Source organism: Giraffa tippelskirchi, chromosome 4, assembly GCF_054371585.1.
Source record: "Giraffa tippelskirchi isolate mGirTip1 chromosome 4, T2T-mGirTip1v1.2.pri, whole genome shotgun sequence".
Classification (NCBI taxonomy): Eukaryota; Metazoa; Chordata; class Mammalia; order Artiodactyla; family Giraffidae; genus Giraffa; species Giraffa tippelskirchi.
Window position 1 is genome coordinate 167,936,012 of NC_137278.1, and position 14,834 is coordinate 167,950,845.

At 47.0% G+C, this 14,834-nt stretch overlaps 1 protein-coding gene and 2 long non-coding RNA genes across 3 annotated transcripts in view; 2 read left to right on the forward strand and 1 right to left on the reverse strand.

The window, feature by feature from the left end:
* ABTB3 (ankyrin repeat and BTB domain containing 3) overlaps positions 1-14,834 on the forward strand; it is a 462,092-nt gene that overhangs the window by 282,059 nt on the left and 165,199 nt on the right. The window lies entirely within an intron of this gene.
* On the forward strand, positions 1,533-8,223 carry LOC145545921 (uncharacterized). The gene is made up of 2 exons (XR_014082333.1): positions 1,533-1,868; positions 4,192-8,223. It is a non-coding gene; the product is annotated as an uncharacterized LOC145545921 (long non-coding RNA).
* On the reverse strand, positions 7,831-14,330 carry LOC145545922 (uncharacterized). Its single transcript, XR_014082334.1, has 2 exons — positions 14,046-14,330; positions 7,831-12,810 (listed from the first exon to the last, which is right to left on the reverse strand). It is a non-coding gene; the product is annotated as an uncharacterized LOC145545922 (long non-coding RNA).

Here is a 14,834-nt window from a genome sequence, read left to right on the forward strand (position 1 = left end):
ATACTGGAGTGGGTTGCCATTCCCTTCTCCAGAGGATCTTCCCGACCCAGGGATCATACTGAGGTCTCCTGCATTGCATGCAGAATCTTTACCCTCTGAGCCCCAAGGGAGCCTCAGAATGTGACCTTATTTGGAAACAGGGTCATTATAGATGTTATGAGTTAAAATGAGGCCATACTGGACTAGGATGGGCTCCTAATCTGATATGACTGGTGTCCTGATAAGAGTAGGCACACAGAGGACGGACACAGATGGGAGAAGGCCACAAGAAGGCAGAGGCAAAGATGGGAAGGATGCAGTTCTCAGCAGAGGAATGAGTGCCAGGGCTGCCGGGAGCCCCCAGAAGCTGGAAGGGGCCTGGGCAGATTATCCTTCCCAGTCTCAGGAAGGAGCCAACCCTGTTGACACCTGGATCTCAGACTTCTGGCCTCCAGACCAGGAGGAAAGAGATTTCTGTTATTTAAGCCTCCCAGTTGGTGGCAATTTGTGAAGACAGTCCTGGGAAACAGATAGGCCAGCTCTCCTCGGTTTTCAGATCCTTGATTCTATGGCTTCTGAATAATCAACTTCCTACTTGGGTCTTCTCTGGCAGATCTCCACAGAAAAAGAAAGACATTTTGTGGGTGGGGAAGTGGGGGAGGAAAAGGGCATGGATTAGCCTAGAGTAAGAAACCCAAACATCAGAGATTCACAGCAAAGCTTCCAAAGAAAATAAACCAGGCCTGGAGCTGGGAACGTAGAGTGTGGTGCTCCAGGCATAATCAAGTGTTTCCTCTGGCAATATTCCAAAGTCAGCTAGATTTAAAGAGTGCTAATGAATAAATAAGGAGAGGCAACCCAAGCCAAGGTTTCTCTGGAGAGTTCCATTGATTTTGCATCCCGGGTGGGGCAGAGAAAGGGTGTCCTGGGAGAAGACTGTGTGGGGAAAAAAGTCTGAGTCCTTCCTGGTTGATTGTTTCTCTTTGGGGCTCCTGGGGATTTCCTGAGATTGAAATCAGCCTCAGTTTAGAAATCCCTTTAGTAGAGGACAGAGCAGGAAAAGCCCTGGGGATCTTTTTGGCACTAACTTTTTATTTGCAGAAAACTTATTATTTAAAAAGGTCTTATTTTTATTGATGCCTTTAAAAAGAGGTGAGATTTTAATATTGGTCTAATATTCAATGAATAAAATTATCTTGAGTACATCTTTCAGCCCTCCTGTGATCTCTCTTGTGTTTGGAACAGTTTTTTATTTTTTTATTTTCTTGAGTGTTGAGAAATCCTCTAAGCAAATGTTTGGGGAAAAGCCAAAGCTTTCCTGGGAATCAATGGGTGGGACTTGAAAGTCAGTCAACAAGTAGATTTATGGACCCTTCTGAGGGCCTGGCACTCTGCTGGAACTTCATGGCAAGATAGAATGATGAGAATGGTGATAATGTTGGTGATGAGGTTGACGATGATAGTGATGATGGTGATAAGGGTGACGGACATGATAACGATGATGGTGATAACAGTGATGGTGACAGTGTTGGTGATAATGGTGATTGGGGTGACGGGGATGGGGATGGTGATGATTGTGGTGTTAGTGATGCTCGAAATCATGGTCATTATGATAATGGTGATCATCACCTTTAATGACTGGCCATGTCCTGGCCACCTGCTAAGCACTTTTCACACAGGAGCTCATTTCATTGTTACAAGGTGACCTGGTTATCTGGGGAGGAGCATCCCAGCTAGAGGGAACCACAGACGCTGAGATCCTGGGGTCTGGGTTGTCTTATTCATTTGAGAAACAGCATGTCTAGAGCAGTGATTCTCAACTCAAGTCTTTTTTACCTGCTCAAGGGATGTTTGACAATGTATGGAAACATTTTTCAATGACACAACTTGTGGGGCAGATATTGGCGATACTTCTGGTGTCTAGAAGCCAAGGATGCTATTAAACTTCCTGCAGTGCACAGGCCAGCCCCACCCTACTCCATCAAGCCATCAGCCACTGTAGCTGCCCTTCTTGGTGCACCCTGAGAGGACTCAGGAGAGATGTTTATGTCTTTTGTGCTCTTGTATGAAACATATCTTCTCTGCATTTCTGCCTCTCAGGGCTGTTCATCATTCATTCATTCACTCATTCATTTCACAATCACTTATTGAAGCTCTACTACGTGTCCCCAGTATTTGCTAGAGACAGAGGACACTGAGCTGAACAAAGCAAATCAGTGTGGGGAAGATAGACAAGTAAACAACTGTAATAAGCTGAACCATATTTATAATTTTAGCTTCTGCCTTTAGCATCCTCTGGGCAGATGCTGCTTGCTTTGAGGAAAAGCCTTGATGAGAGGCTTGTGATAGAAGTTGGAGCTTGAGACCCAGGGGATAGGGTGGGAGGGAATTAGGAGGGCCTAGCAAAGAAAAAGCTGGTCAGTTTCCTCTCTAAGGAGGAAACAGGAATTGGACCTGCTCCTAAGAGTGTTCAGCAGAGGCAAGAAGAGAGCAGAGTAAAGGAGAAGGGGAGGGGAGGGGAAGGCAAGGACCAGTGAGACGAGGAGGCTTGAGACATGGAGAGCTGGGGGTGAGGTGGAGGGCCAGGAAACTTTGGGGGCATTTAAGAAGAGGACCCCACATTTGGTTGGGTGGTGAATGACCCCTTTTCTCCAACAGTTCAGTTCAGTCGCTCAGTCGTGTCCGACTCTTTGAGACCCCATAGACTGTAGCACACCAGGCTTCTCTGTCCATCACCAACTCCCAGAGCTTACTCAAACTCATGTCCATTGAGTCAGTGATGCCATTCAACCATCTCATCCTCTGTCGTCCCCTTCCCCTCCTGCCTTCAATCTTTGCCAGCATCAGGGTCTTTTCCAAGGAGTCAGTTCTTCGCATCAGGTGGCCAAAGTATTGGAGTTTCAACTTCAGCATCAGTCCTTCCAATGAATATTCAGGACTGATTTCCTTTAGGATGGACTGGTTGGATCTCCTTTCAGTCCAAGGGACTCTCAAGAGTCTTCTCCAACACCACAGTTCAAAAGCATCAATTCTTCAGCACTCAGCTTTCTTTATAGTCCAGCTCTCACATCCATACATGACTACACCCCAACACAAATGTCCAGCAAAGACTTCTCATACAAGCTTTGTGGAGTGGATTCAGGTGGGCATCACAGAAAGGTCTGGTTACTCTGTGAATGAGACTCAGCGAGAGAGGAGCTGGAGATTGCAGGGACCACACATAAGACCCACCCCTGGGAATCTCCGGACAACTTGAGGAAGAGTCTTTTGACTTCTGAGGGGTGTGGATTTGGGCCTTGGTTCCTGGCTTGTCCAGATTCCAAAGAGCAGATGGGGTCCCCTTGGATCTGGTTAATGCTCAGCAGAAAGTGCTCCTGGTGAGTTAACAGGGAACCATGAAGCCTCTGGGCAGGGCCAAGAAGCACACAGCAATTCATTCTGGGCCAAGTGGGATCTGCATGTGTCTCACTGAGGAAGGGACATTTGAGTGGGTTTTGAAGGATGAAAAAGAGTTGGCCAAACAGTGAGAACTCTTGATGAAAGTGAAAAGAGAGTGAAAAGGCTGGCTTAAAACTCAACATTCAGAAAACTAAGATCATGGCATCTGGTCCCATCACTTCATGGCAAATAGATGGGGAAACAATGGAAACAGTGAGAGACTTTATTTTGGGGGTCTCCAAAATCACTGCAGATGGTAGCTGCACCCATGAGATTAAAAGATGCTTACTCCATGGAAGAAAAGCTATGACCAACCTAGACAGCATATTAAAAGGCAGAGACATTACTTTGCCAACAAAGGTCCATAGTCAAAGCTATGGTTGTTCCAGTAGTCATGTATGGATATGAGAGTTGGACTGTAAAGAAAGTTGAGCGCCGAAGAATTGATGCTTTTGAACTGTGGTGCTGGGGAAGACTCTTGAGAGTCCCTTGGACTGCAAGGAGATCCAACCAGTGCATCCTAAAGAAAATCAGTCCTGAATATTCATTGGAAGGACTGATGCTGAAGTTGAAACTCCAATACTTTGGCCACCTGATGCAAAGAACTGACTCCTTGAAAAAGACCCTGATCCAGCATTCTTGCCTGGAGAATCCCAGGAACGGTGGAGCCTGGTGGGCTGCCGTCTATGGGGTCGCACAGAGTCGGACACGACTGAAGCGACTTAGCAGCAGCAGCTGGGAAAGATTGACGGCAGGAGGGGAAGGGGATGACAGAGGATGAGATGGTTGGATGGCATCACCAACTCAATGGACATGAGTTTGAGCAAGCTCCAGGTGTTGGTGACGGACAAGGAAGCCTGGCATGCTGCAGTTCATGGTGTCTCAAAGAGACGGACAAGACTGAATGACTGAACTGAAATGAATTGAAACAGTGAGAGAAGCTTGGGGCATTCAAGGCAGTAGGAAGAATCTGCGAAAGCCAAAAGGAGTGAAAGATACTGGTGTGTTCCGAATCCTGTGTGACTTGCTCCTCAGGTGGGAATGGAAGTGTATAAAGAGCTGTTGGTCTGGGGAGGTATTGTGGGAGCAGGACCTGCAGGCCTTTGCATCCGTGAAGATGACTCTTTTGCAGTGCTCACATATATGTATGGGAGGCTGTGTAGTGTGCAGGGCTGAGAGCCCTGTTCTGGTTTGCCTGGGTGTGAAGCTTGCCTCTGCACTCATCAGCTTCACTTCTCACGTTTCACCCTGCTCTGCAAACAGGGCTTCATACTCCATTATCTGTAATTGCAAAAGCCCCAGAGCTCTGGAAACCAGAGGATTTTTTTTTTCATGAACTTGGCACAAATTCATCTGGCAGCTGAACCTGGCCCAGTGGGCAGGAGGCTGTCTGCACTCTTCTTATTCCAAGTGGGGACAGTCCTAGGAGTATCTGCAGGAGCGTTAAGGTGATGGATCCTCTGAATGTTAGTAATCTACCCACAATATCATCTTTCTAAAATTTAAAAAATTCATAATTCTCGAACACATCTGGGCCCCAGGACTGTGGAAAACAGATTGTGTATCTGTAGCATCTATCTCATGGGATTGCCAAGGGGAATAAAAATCAGTTTACTCAAGTGGAGCACTGAGAACAGTGCCAGACAGCACGTGGGTGACAATAGACGGGAGCTCCCTGTGTCATTAGTTGGATGAACTATCAACCTCTAACATCCCCCTGTCTGCAGAGTTGGGGTGCAGTGAAGAACCAGGTAGGGAAGAGAGCCAACTGCGCAGACGTTTGGCCTGAGCTTCTCGGGGGCCACATGAAAGCCGGCCTTTGTGTGGTGCTGTTTCAGAGACCAGCAGGCGTGCCCACTCTGGCCAGTGCTCCCAGTGGGCATCCTGTGGCCGCAGCAAGCTCGGCTTGGCCTGGCATGTGGCAGACAGCCTGCAAGCTCCTGGCAGCCCCAGGCTGTCTTGTTGTTCTCCTGTCCTCAGCACCAGCTGGGACATTCGATAATTGTTCACTGAATTGAATCCATCTATTGACTCTAGAAGCAGCTAAGTCAAGTCTTGCTTGGGATGCTACGTTATTCTCCAGCCCAAGAGACACACACACAGGCATACACACACACACACACACCCCCACACACACACATCAAGACCCAACCTATATTTTGACCCACTCAGGGCTCCAGAGAAACCAGTTTTTTGAAGTGATGCTCTTTTTCCTTCTGCTTTTCTTTATCAGAGACTTTGGAGAAAGGACCAGGAGAACATGCTTTGTTTTACATCAAAGGTCATTCCCTCCTTTGGTTTATGATTTCTGGAGCCGCCTTGCTGCCTGCTGCCCACCAGTACAAAGAGCAGAGGCATGGCTGGCTGCAGCAGCTCCAGGTGTGGTCACCAACCTTCCCTCCAGATGGGATCCGCCCGACCAGGCTGAAAGTGCCCGCCCTCACCACTTGCCAAAGCACAAGGAGGTGCCTGCAGAGACCCTTAACCCCCTTGTCTTTGCCTTGACTTGAGAGATTCTTGGGCTCTGCTAAAACCTGTCCAGGCTTTTTACAACCGGGACATGCCAAATCTCTCCTCTGCCCCTGCATTTTTACATAGGAGCCCTTCCCGCAGGAGCTGAGGTCCCCTGAATTGAAAACAAACCGCGCCCCTCAGAAAGGCTGAGCATCGGGGAATTAACATTGTATTAATCAAGCAAAAAAGGGGAAAATCTGAAGAGCAAGTGCTCCCTGGCAGCAGTGAAGGTGGAGCTGGAGCCAGCCAGCGTGGGCTGTTTATTTTTCACTTCTGTGGGCCTGGCAGGGGAAAGGCGCTCCCAACCCGATTCGCTGGGAGAGAGGGAAACTGGCCAGACAGTGACCTCGTGAGTCGGTCGAGTTTAAGGGGCCTCTGGCTTCTAGCAGGCCCCCGCCCAGGGCCATAGGAATTATAGACGGCCAGGAAAGCTAATGTGAGCAACATAATGTGAGGGTCTGCAGGGTGGGGCAGGGGGCCTTGAAGGGTGACCTTGAAAATAAACAGCGCCTCTTCAAAGACACACTGTGGATGGGGCCGGGTGGGAAGGGATGATGTATAAAGATGAGCTGCTCTGGGTGGTTTGTGAGCTGAGTGATGCTTCATGCCCGATGAAGGGAAGGACTTGGTTGTTTGCTAATATACAATGAGTATTTGTTGAGTACCTACTATATAGTAGGCAGTCTTTTAGGTGGGTAGAGAGATGAACAAAGGGCCCTGCTTTGTAGGGCTTACATTTTGGTGGGAGGAAGATAAGTAACTAAGTAAATCCATAAACACTATGTGTGCTGTGGAAAAAAGGTAGAAAAGGATGGGGGGTCGGAGGAGGGGTGGGTATTCTTCCTGTTTCCATCCTCTCTGACTAAATAGCATTAACTATTGCATCAAACGGGGCTTCTCTAGTGGTTCAGTGGTAAAGAATCCGCCTGAAATGAAGAAGCTGCAGAAGATGCAAGTTCAGTCTCTGGGTGGGGAAGATCCCCTGGAAGAGGGCATGGCAACTCACTCAAGTATTCTGGCCTGGAGAATCCCATGGACAAAGGAGCCTGGCAGGCTACAGTACATTGGATCTCAAAGAGTCGGACACAAATGAAGGGACTTAGCACGCATGCACATACTGCATCAAAGTTTTCAAGGAGTCTTGAAATTATGATATATAACATCTAACTCTCGCAGTCACTCTGTGATCTGAGTGTTGCTGTTCTGTGTCACCTTCAGGACCTTGGCCCCGAGGACGGCCCCACCACCCCCCACCCTCACCCACTGAACAGCAGGTGTGAGAAGCGCAGTCACAGGAACCAGTGTGGGCATGGACCTTTGCAGACCTGGGTGCTTCCAATTTATCACTCAGAGCTGAGCGGGCAGCCATCTGTGGGGTCACCCCTGGGCCTCATCACTTAGTGTGTCTGCTAATTAAAGGCAAGATTAACCAACCCTGGTCTTGTAGTACCTCTCCCAGTGCCTGGCTCTGACTGGCTGGGCCCCAGCTGGGAGGGGCTGCTTGTGCTACTTGGGATGGTGGCCAGAGAGGAGGAAACCCACCCAGAATGGAGACTCGGGGGAGAAAGCACCACACCATCTGGAAAGCTGTGGCTAGCCTGATGCCTCACTGGCCACCTGGGTGAAATGAGATCTTGGTCTAAACCGGGAGTGACAGGGGTGGGAGGCTGGCATGTGGGCATCTTATTCCCATTCGAATCCCCAGCACCTTAGAACAGTTGTTGGGAATTGTGGCTGTCAGAGAGAACAGATGTGAAGTACCGAATGTGCCAGCCATAGAGGAGGCAGTTAATAAATAATAAGTCGTTGAACAGCTTGATGTGTGGATGGAGGGGCTATAAGTACACAGGCGTTCTCTGTAAGTGTTTTCAGTGTAAATTATAACAGCAAACTAGTATATGGTGCTTTCAATCAAGTGTTAATCTAAGCATTTATTTATTTGTTTACTTACCTACATACTTATTTACCCACTCTGTGGATTCTCACGAGAACTCTGTGGAAGATATTATTATCCTACTTTATAGATGAGAAAATAAAGCACAGAAGGAAGTTCATTAGCCATCGTAATATACAACTAAGAAGTGTTAGGGATAAGAGACAGATCACAAGGCTTGGAGATCTATAAGGATTCTCTGAGTGAACTTAATCTTAACTTAAGAGCAGTTCTTAACTTAAGAACTTAATCGTAAACTTAAGAACAGAATCTGCTCTTCATTTACCTGGAATCTTAGGATTGGTAATAGAAATAAAGGTTCCCGGTGTAATTTAAAGGGAGAAGAAAAAAAAAAGAAAGAATAGAGGAGAAGAAGTAGTTGTATTTTTTTTTTCAAAAGTGCCTGGGAGATATTGAGCCCTTTCTGTGTGCTGAGTTCTATACCAAGCCCTTGAGCTGGTTCATCTTATTTAATCCTTAGAGCAGCAATACTTTGAGTTGGTGTGAGTTTTGTCCCTAGTGTGTGGTGTAGCTTTTACAAATAGAATGCATGGCAGATGGCCCTGGAGACCCTGGAAAGGAGATGCAGCAGCAGCTCCTCCTTCTTCAATCAGATATGGATGGACCACTGGGGGCTCCCTGGGCTCATCCATCCTGACACCACAGTGAGTGAGTTCTCTGTGCCTCAGTATCTTCATCTCTGAAATGGAACCAAGAATGCCTCTCTCTCAAAGACGTGAGGTTCGATGACATAGTGGCACTAACTCCCCCTAGTACCTTGAGTTGTCAAGAGTTGGTTCCCTTGCCTTAGAGCTTTCTGTCCAATTGCCCCCAGCCATTGAGCTCCTGGACTTTTCCTCTTGGACCTGATAATCACCCTGTCCCCCTGCAACAGACATAGCAGACATAATCTCCCCACTTTTCAGAGCAGAAACTGAGACTCAGGAGGTGACTGGAACCCAAGGCTCCTCAATATCTCTTGAACCAGGACTTCCCTGGTGGTCCTGCTCCCAATGCAGAGGACCTGGGATCGATCCCTGGTCAGGGAACTAGATCCCACCTGCCACAACTAAGAGTCTGAATGCCGCAACTAAAGATCTCACATGCAGCAACTAAGAACCAGTGCAGCCGAGTAAATAAATAAATATTAAAGAAATACATCTCTTGAACCTAAAGACAGAATAGCTGGACATTACCAGGTGGCACTAGTGGTAAAGAACCTGCCTGCCAATGCAGGAGACTAAGCTGCAGGTTCGATCCCTGGGTCTGGAAGATCCCCTGGAGGAGGACATGACAACCCACTTCAGTATTTTTGCCTAGAGAGTCCCATGGATAGAAGAGCCTGGCGGGCTACAGTCCTTGGGGTCACATAAGAGTCAGACACAACTGAGCATGCATGCACAAGGAGGGATATTGGCACCAAAGAGAAAACACCAAGGGGTCTTTGAACATATCTCATGTGACAAAGCCCAGAATACAGCCTCTCCATCCATCTCTATTATTTCATGGACACATCAAGGCAGTTAAAATGATGAAGGGCTCTGAGTGGCTATGAACAGATAAACTGTGGATATGGACAGGTGAACCTTAAAGGCCTCTTCAGTCTAGAAGGATAAAGGCCAAGATGGGCAATGACGGAAGCCTATTCAAGGTGGAAGGAAAAGAATGGATGGAGCATACAGGATAGTGGTAAATCAATGGCCAGCCAGCTTTAAGGAGATTGTAAAACACACAGACTCTGGAGCCAGACTCCTTCAGTTTGAAACCCCACCCTGCCATTTCCTAGCTGTGTGACCTTAGGCAGTGTAGTCAGCCCTTCTGTTTTTCAGTTTATGAGTGTAAAATGGGCTGGTAGATAAAGGGCTTAGAACAGTGCCTGGCACAAGCACAGTAAGGACTGTATGTGTGTGGGCTGTTACTGTTTACCGCTACTGCACCTAGTGGGAACATCAGCAGTTCAACACAAGTATATCTGATCCTGTACTTAGAACTGGGCCCTTATGGTGCAAAGATGAATGAACTTTGGAGGAACTCATAGGCTGGTGGGACAAGAAATAATGACAAAATCGAGCATTGAGAATCACATAAGGGTTAGCAGACTTGAGAGATGGTCTCTGGGGATGTTGGAGGAAGTCGGAGGTCTCTGTGGTGTGACCTTGGCCTTTTGACCTCTCTTCGCACCATCAGCAGAGACAGTCCCCTCCAGACCACAGAGGTCTCCTGTCCCAGTGCCTCTGTCCTATAGATGAAGGACGATACTCAGAAGCTGGGAGGCCCAGGGACCAAGGTGAGGCCCCAGCAAGCCAGTAGCCAAGGAGGGACAGAGGAATGTTACATAGAACTTTTTTGGATCCTTTGTATCTTCTTTTTCATTCATGAATATCTCCAGGGTGAGGTTTTTTTCACTTGAAGTGTAATAGACGTTCAGAAAATACACACATCAAAAGTGTACAGCTCAGTGAATTTTCTCCACCTGAGCAGACCTGTGTGACTGCTGACTCCTACAGCATAGATTAGTCTCACCACTCTGTGAACGTCCCATCAATGGAATCACACAGTATGTACTCTTTTGTGTCTAGCTTCTTTTGTTCAATATTGTGTTCGTTTGATTCACCCATGTTGTTAGGCATAGCTGTATTTGATTGCATGGGATGCAGAAACCACACTCTGATTTATCCATTCTACTGTTGTGGACACAAGGTGGTTTCAGATTGGGGCTCCCATGGGCAGTGCTTCTGTGAACATTCTAGAACGTGTTTCTAGAGGCGGTTTGCCTGTGTCCTGCTGGGTCTATTTCTGGCAGTAGGATGGCTGATTCCTCTGTACTTGACCTCCAGCACAGGGCTCGAAAGGAGCCCCTCAGCCTACATTTATTGGACACAGATTCTAAGCTAAACCCTGTGCAGGCTCCCAGCCATCCATCCACCGTAGCTGAAAGTTACCTTCTCTAATGAGGGTGTGACCTTGAGTCAAACCCCTGGGATGGAGCAGCATAGAAGGTTTATAATGAGATATCGACACATTTAAGGGAGCACTGCTCCAAACAGCAGACCCTTTACAAATAATTAAAAGCCATGGGAAACAGGGATGGTTGAGCAAAGGCATCAGAGCCTGTTTTCTGAATTGGCTGAGCCCTGGGGCTGGAACCTCAGACCTGTAGCTGGACCAGTGAGGCTGAGAAGGGTAGTGGTCAGTCACACAGCAGGGGTGGGGCATTCGAGAGAAATTCAGAAAGATTAAAGGTTAGGATGCCCTTGGCCCTAGAGGGATGGGTAAGGAGGAAATGGCCAAACATATAATGAATTAGAGACTAATGCAATGAACCTCCACTTTTTACCACTGTTTTACCAATCTTTCACTCAGTGCATGGTTCCCAGTCTCCCAAGGCAGCAAAAGTCTGCCCTCCTCCCCAAAATTGAGGTTAAAACAGACATCTGGTCCACCACCTCCCACTGAATCATATTCTCCCAGGCTGGGACCAGAGGAGCAATATTTTTGTACAAGTCCCAGTAGTGATTCTGATAATAGATCTAAAAGCTCCTGTTTTAAGGGACCAGTCTCTTTGGCCCACACTGGGCCCCATTGCAAAGGGACTCAGCTTTCCCGACTCACCATTCACAGCCTCAACTCACTTCCTGACTTGCTCAGCTCCCCCCAACTCCAAGTTTACCCTTTGCTCTCAGGAAGGCTTTTTACCATGCACCCTATCTGACTGTAGCTTTAGCTCAACTCTGCAGTGTAAGTCCATCCCAGATTAGCTTCTTGAGGCTGCTTTTCTCCCCTATACTTGTAACAAGTTCATTTTTGTTCTATTGTTGAGTAGTATCTCATAGTCTGATTATACCACGATTTTTTATTGAGGTATAGTTGATGTATAATATTATATGTTTCAAGTGTACAACACAATGAGTCACAATTTTTAAAGGTTATATTCCATTTATAGTTATAAAATGTTGGCTATAGTCCCTGTGCTGTGCAATGTATCTTTGCAACTTATTTATTTTATACATAGTAGTTTGTACCTCTCAATCTCCTACTCCTATCTTGCCCCTCTCCCTTCCCACTCCCCACTAGTAAGCACTAGTTTGTTCTCTATGAGTCTGTTTCTTTTTTGTTATATTCACTGGTTTGTTGTATTTTTTAGATTCTACATATAAGTGATGTCAAATGGTATTTGTCCTTCTCTATATGACTTATTTCACTTAGCATAAAGTAAAACAAGTCCATCCATCTTGTTGCAAACAGCAAAAGTTCATTTTTTATGACTGAATAGTATTCCAAATTTTTCTTTATCTTTTCATTTGTTGATGGACGCTTAGGTTCCTTCCATATCTTGACAATTGTAAATAACCCTATTATGAAGATTGGGATGCAGGTATGTTTTCAAATTAGTGTTTTCGGGGTTTTTTTCGGATGAATACTCAGGGGTGGAATTTCTAGCTCCTATGATAGTTCTATTTTTAGTTTTTTGAGAAACCTAGTACTGTTTTGCGGAGAAGGAAATGGCAACCCACTCCAGTACTCTTGCCTGGAAAATCCTATGGACAGAGGAGCCTGGTAGGCTGCAGTCCATGGGTTTGCTAAGGGTCGGACACGACTGAGCGACTTCACTTTCACTTTTCCCTTTCATGCACTGGAGAAGGAAATGGCAACCCACTCCAGTATTCTCGCCTGGAGAATCCTAGGGACGGCGGAGCCTGGTGGGCTGCCGTCTATAGGGTCGCACAGAGTCGGACACGACTGAAGCGACTTAACAGTAGCAGTACTGTTTTGTGTAGTGGCTGCACTTTTAAGTAATAACACCCTTTCATGTTGACCTCTCTCTGGTACCTTTTAAAGGACAGTATCTTCCTGGGTGCAAGGTCAGGAGTCATTCTCCACATATGGTGGGGTTCAGAATGGACGTCTGACTTGATCTTGATCTTCTTCAGCCTCAGTTTCATCATCTGTAGAGAAATAAGACCTAGATCAGCAAGTTGTCATGATTTCCAATAGATAAAGTTGCTGAGCGTGGTTTATATAACCAATTAGGTGCTCAGAGCAGCCAGGAGAAGATAGAACCCAAGAGTGATTTCCTGTCTCACCAGCCTCCTGCCTGGTAGCCATGTGTTCAGTCTCCCTTCTAGACCTTCTCCACATGGCTCCTGGTGGGATCCTAGTAGAACCCAGTTCTGACCTGGACTCTTCCTGCTGGCAGCCCCTCGGAAGCAAGGGAACTAAGGTGAATCCTACAGTGTCTCCGTGCCAGACCCTGTGGTGTAAAGACTTTAACGTGGATTATTGCATTTCCTCTTCACAGCAAACCTCTCCAGACAGTATAATTGTTCTCTCCATTGTTAAAAACAAGGAAGCAGAGGTACAAAGAGGTCAGCAATTAACATAGGTCTTGTACCCAAGGCTCCTGACACCGAAGCCCATGTTCTCTCCTGTGTGCCAGTTGGCTCTCCGGCCTTTCTGGGTACTCCAGCCACTGCGGGTGAATGTTGACAGCAACGCATGCCACCCCAGCTCAAGGTTGTCAGCTACCTCAGGATAGGACCGCCTGGCCTGGCCAGAGAACATCTTACAGCCCCCAGTCTCTGGAGCCCACTGTGTTGCCATCTGAGATATCATTTCTAGGTGACTCAGGATTAGAGTGATAGCTGGCATTTCTATAGCACAGGGCAAGATGAAAACATTCCCCTAGCAGCTGCAGGCCTGACTTGCCTATTTTGCAGTGTCAAACCACCACTTCCTCCAGTAGGCTAGAGAGAGAGATTAGCAAAGGAGGTGCCCAGGCCAGGTAGAGGTAAGGCAGAGGGGGCTGGCTGGCCAGGCCCAACAGAAGGTGTTCAGAACTGACTCAGGCTGCTGAGCCCATTGCCTGCCCATCCCTGGTGAGGCTACTGGGACACAGTGAGATGTCAAATGGAAGCAGGGAGCTACCCAGCTTTATATCCATCACCCCCACACTCTCCTTCTAAATTGTGAGCTGAGATTTCAGTTTCCTGAAGAATCATGGAACCTAAAGTTCTGGCAAGAGCCAAAGGTGAGAACCTTAGAAATCATCTAATCATTGAATCCTTCATTTTAACCTCTGAGTGTCGGGGACCCTGGATTCAGTCCCAGTTCCTGCTTTGCTTGGAGGTGAAACCTGTACTTGTCAGACAGTCTCCTAGGGTCTCAGTTTTGCCATTTGCACCTGGGCTTCCTGGGCTTCCCTTGTGGCTCGGCTGATAAAGAATCTGCCTGCAATGTGGGAGACCTGGGTTCAATCCCTGGGTTGGTAAGATCTCCTGGAGAAGGGAAAGGCCAGTATTCTGCCCTGAAGAATTCCATGGACTATATAGTCCATAGAGTCGCAAAGAGTGGGACATGACTGATCAACTTTCACTTCACTAAATGGAGATTGTAATAGTTCCCAGCTTGTAAGGCACTTGTGGATAAAAATTAAATAAAATAAGAGCTGAAAAGAATTTCCCACCATGCCTGACTCACAATAACTGCTCAGAAATGATAGTTCTGATTCTGTGTTGCTATGGAAACAGAAGCATTTATTCATTCACTCACTCATGCACTCCTTCGTTCTGCAGATGTTTATTAGGCACAAGTTGCATGTCAGGAGTACCCCATAATCCCAGTACTGTCACCAGACCCAAGAGACACCTGACCTGCCTTGGGTGAGGGAGGCATGGTAGAGGTGTCAGAACAGGCTTCCTGGAGGAGATGAGGCTTAAGCTACCTTCTAGAGTCTCTGTAGAAATTAGTGAAATATAGAGAGCCAGGATTGTAGGCAGGTGTCTGTCTCCCTGTCCCCAGCTGGATGGTGAGCTGCTTGAAGGCAAGAGAATGTACAGGGATGAGGTATGCATGCTTGGATCTACTTGCTAACTCACTTATTTGTGCATGCACACACACACATCTGTACTCCTTGTTCATTTCATGTCTGTATGCTTGTGTATAATAGGATGTTTACATAGTAGGTGCTCAA